The sequence below is a fragment of the Bos taurus genome, chromosome 18 (assembly GCF_002263795.3).
Source record: "Bos taurus isolate L1 Dominette 01449 registration number 42190680 breed Hereford chromosome 18, ARS-UCD2.0, whole genome shotgun sequence".
Classification (NCBI taxonomy): Eukaryota; Metazoa; Chordata; class Mammalia; order Artiodactyla; family Bovidae; genus Bos; species Bos taurus.
Window position 1 is genome coordinate 30,390,654 of NC_037345.1, and position 4,683 is coordinate 30,395,336.

At 38.1% G+C, this 4,683-nt stretch overlaps 1 long non-coding RNA gene across 1 annotated transcript; it reads left to right on the forward strand.

Moving 5' to 3' along the window:
- The first annotated feature begins 781 nt into the window (after positions 1 to 781).
- Positions 782 to 4,346, forward strand: LOC112442236 (uncharacterized). The gene is made up of 3 exons (XR_003030265.2): positions 782 to 1,593; positions 3,576 to 3,631; positions 4,118 to 4,346. It is a non-coding gene; the product is annotated as an uncharacterized lncRNA (long non-coding RNA).
- The last annotated feature ends 337 nt before the right edge of the window (positions 4,347 to 4,683 follow it).

Consider the following 4,683-nt stretch of genomic DNA (forward strand, 5'->3'; position numbering starts at 1 on the left):
TTCAGTTCAGTTCAGTCGCTCAGTCATGTCTGACTCTTTGCAACCTCACGAACTGTAGCACGCCAGGCCTCCCTGTCCATCACCAACTGCCGGAGTGTACCCAAACCCACGTCCATTGTGTCGGTGATACCATCCAACCATCTCATCCTCTGTCGTCCCCTTCTCCTCCTGCCCTCAATCTTTCCCAACATCAGGGTCTTTTCAAATGAGTCAGCTCTTTGCATTAGGTGGCCAAAGTATTAGAGTTTCAGCTTCAACATCAGTCCTTCCAATGGATATTCAGGACTGATATCCTTTAAGATGGACTGGTTGGATTTCCTTACAGTCCAAGGGACTCTCAAGAGTCTTCTCCAACACGACAGGTCAAAAGGATACAGGTCAGATCACACAATTCAGAAGGCCAGAGAGTTAGACCTGAGAAATAAGCAGAGCCAAAGTGTTAGTCGTTCAGTTGTGTCTGACTCTTTGCAACACAATGGACTGTAGCCCGCCAGGCTCCTTTGTCCATGGGATTCTCCAGACAAGAATACTGGAGTAGGTTGCTGTTTCCTCCACCAGGGGATTTACCCAACCCAGGGATCGAACTCATGTCTCCTGAGTCTCTTGAATTGGCAAGCAGATTCTTTACCATTGAGCCATCTGGGAAGTCCCTCCTTTGGATTACCCTCTTCAGATTCAAAGTCCTGGGCAGAAATGTTTAATCTGCTGAATGTAGGTCTCAAACTAATGTTCTTTCTGGTTGTCAAGAATCAGGGTTTAAAGTGTTTGAACCTGTTTGCTTCTATATGAGTCAGTAGTTATGTCTGAAAGAAAGAAAGAAAAAAGGTGGGAAAGGAAAAGAAGGAGAGATGAAAAGAAAGAAAGAAAGAAGGAGAGAGGGAGGGAGGGAGAGAGAAAAAAAAAATAAAACGTGTTCAAAGATCACGGGTCATAAAGGAAAGGTAGGGCGGACAAATGTTCAGTTTGAAGAGACTGTATTGTACAAAAGCGTTCCTAGTTGGCCCAAGCCTCTACTCTATGCTTCTTGTACATCCTGCATTACCTCCATGTGTGTGTGAGTAACTCACTCGTGTCTGACTCTTTGTGACTCTATGGACTGTACCCCACCAGGCTGTTTTGTCCATGGAATTCTCCAGGCAAGAATACTGGAGTAGGTCACCATTCCATTGTCTAGGAGATATTCCCAACCCAGAGATCAAACCCAGGTCTCCTGCATTGCAGGCAGATTCTTTACCATCTGAGCTACCAGGGAAGCTTCTTACATACCCTGCATCACCTCAATAGGATCTACTGTGTGGTGTCCAAAGTGATGTTCCATGAATCTATTTCTTCAGTTAAGATGGTGACCACCAAAATACGAGAACTACTTCATTTACAGGACACATCATTTATGTCAGGGGTCCCCAACCTTGGGGGTTTTTGCCTGAAGATCTGAGGTGGAGCTGATGCAATAATAATAGAAATAAAGTGAACAATAAATGTGATATGCTTGAATCATCCTGAAACCATCCCTCCCACCCCCTGAGTCTGTGAAAAAACTGTCTTCCATGAAATCTGTTCCTGGTGCCAAAAAGTTGGGGCTGTTGTTTTAAGGTAAAGAATATGCATACTGATTAAGATAGCGTATGAATCTGAGGAAGTTTCTCCATCTCCCTGAATCATAGTTTGCTCATCAATTTTGTTGGTGATAACTAACACGACTTTACTGTTTAAATGAATCAGTATATGTAGAGTAAATAACCATACCATATCTGAAACTTAATTTAATGGAATAAGCTAGGCATACTGTTATTGTGGTTTTCTAGTTTTATTTCCATTTCTGTGGCTAATGTAATGTCCTTATAATACATTCCTTTTCTACTTAAACAAAACTGGCTTCTGTTTTTGTGTATTTGCCATCATGCTTCCCAGACCAGATGCAACCCCTGCCTTCACATACTGTTGAAAACCAAACCATCTTTGAAGATGGCTTCATCACATCTTTTCCAGGAAATCCTTTCTCTTTCAGATTCAATGATCAAGATCTTACATTTGTTCACTTCATTTCTTACTCTGTTGTAATAACATTAACACTTCCATGTACTCTGTTTATTTTGTATGTCTGTTCCCTCTCTGAGCTGTTGGAGGGCAGAAACTCTTTCTGAACTGTTTTTATATCCTAAACATCTAGGTTAGGGTTTGGAAAACTGGGAATCAATAAATGGTCACTGAACCAAAGCAAAGCTACAAAGCCTACATAGATCATGTCTATGTCCCTGGTGGCCAGTATGGTGTGTGGCACCTAAGTGACCTCAATGACTGTCCCCTGAATTGGATGGGAGAGAGTTCTGCTTATCTGAGTGGATAGTCATCCTCACTTTCTGCATAGATGTCTGCAAAGTATTCCTTCATCTAGTTGACTATAATGTCTGTTTGTTTACCTCTCCTGTCTTCATAAAATCATATGTTTCTTAAAAACAGAATATACTTTCAGCCATGGCTTCACTGTGAAACGCATAATACATCCTATGGAGCTGCTATAAATGTTAATTGAATCTAATTTGATAACTGTCGGAGTTTGAACATCATGAATAAAAAACGTTTTTTTCGTAGGGAATTAAACATATACCATAGAACCACAGAAGAAATTAAAGAAATTAAAATCTCTCCATGGTGATCCCATAATTCCTGCTTTGTGCTATAAATGTAAGATTTGGCAATTACAAGGCATCACACTGTTGCAGGATCTTTTTTTTTTTTAGGCTAATGCAAATGTCTGTATCACTATTGAGATACTAAAAAGTACCTTTAAGTGAAAATCTGCAAGAAAACACTGCACTGAAAAAGAAGAAAAGAAAAATAGTATCAGTAGCTTTTAAAGAATATGTTCAATATGGTTTTAGCCATTTAAATTAATTGAGCTGTGAAGTTTTGCTATTTTTCTTATCAAGTCCACATTCCAGAAAATAAAGTTATCAATTAAGAAAATCACTTTTCCAATAATACAGAAATAATATAACTGATGTCTTCATATATCCTAAGAAAGTCTCAACAAAGGAAAGCTAAAAAGAAATCATTTTCACAGAAATAATTTTCAAAAATTGCTTTAGTCTCACATTGTTAAGCACATACAGAGAAGAATGAAGACATTTAATACATTCAGACCTCAAAGGCGGATACTGTGTTTCACAAACAAGCAGTTCATTTAGAATCGATCCTAAATCATTGAATATACATCACATTTGATGTTTCAATTGTTCCCTTAAAATACAAATTGGAAAATATAATAATTCTCTGCCTTGAGTTCATCCTTGCTGTTATTGGGTGACATTTCAAATTGTATATTTGTAATTCTTTTCCTTGTAATTTCTTTCCTTTCTTTTTATAGTACAAATAGATTGAGCAAAGTAAAGAGAATACATTTTAAATCTTAGGTATTCCCTTTGAGAGGCTTTTCATAATATTTGTCATTGCATTTTAATTTGTAGTAATAGCATTATGAATAAAACATTTACAAATGCACAGAACATATATTTTCAATTCTAACTCAATCTCTCTCTCTCTCTATCCCTCCTTCCACCCTCCTCCCAATACAGTCATTTTCCAGGTTGTCAAAAGATGGATGGTCTCCCGGGCTAGTTTGTCATAAAAGGTAAGATCAAACCCATAGCATTAAAAAAAAAAAAAAAAAAAATACACTGAGCTTGTGCACTGAGCCAGGCAATGCAAGAGTCAGCGGCAGTTTCTCCAAAGTAATCTGACAGACTTCATTTGTCTCCTCGTTGAACTAGTCAAGGCATCCCGAGTCCTGACCTCCCACCACGGTCCCGCTTTGCCCCTCCCGCCTCCGCTCCCGGCGGCTGCCTGCTGAGGGCGCCACTGGGGCCAGAGGACATTCAGAATTTCCAAAACAAATTTGACTCTTAGGAGCTTCTAAAAAGGAATGCTTCTCTGCTCATCTCTCTGCCAAAGAGCTGTCACTTTCTTGGAAAGTTAAATTTGTCACAAGGAAAGAAAATTTCACCATAGCCTGTTTAAATAAGTTAGGGAGTAGAATCTTCTCCCCAGTGCTTTTTCCACAGCAAGCAAATGTATCAATCATTTTATTCTCTGAAATAACAATTTATTATCCATGCAGGAGGCCTTACATTCAATCTGCACAGTGTTCTGAGTGTCGCATCAGATACGGAGACCTGTCATCTGTCTTTATCAGGGTAATCACTCTGCTCTTGTCATCAGTTTTTAATAATAAAACTATTTATTACCTCAATAATTATTTATGACAAGAAGTCTGCCATTGCCATCAAGTATAAATATTGATAAATTGCTTGGTTAATAAACTGGTACTATTTAAGTGGCTTGGAGAACATTGAAATGAGAATGGTATTATTACAAAGAGTTATTACAAAGAATTGCAAAATGTTTATCACCTATTGCAAAGATTATATTTACCCAACAGGAATCCCATGAAAAGAAAGTGAGAAATCTAACTTGTAATTGGGCAAAGATTCGGCATGAAAGACTGAAGAGCCAATATTTTAACCATAAAAAAATACAATTTGCAGGCATCCTATCTAGATGCCAAATTAAACTAAATGCATTGGATTCAGTTTGAGGCTTTGTGTGTGTATATATATATATATATATAAAATGGAAACAAATTTGGGAACTACATTACAAACTTTTTTTTTTTAAGTTGAGATC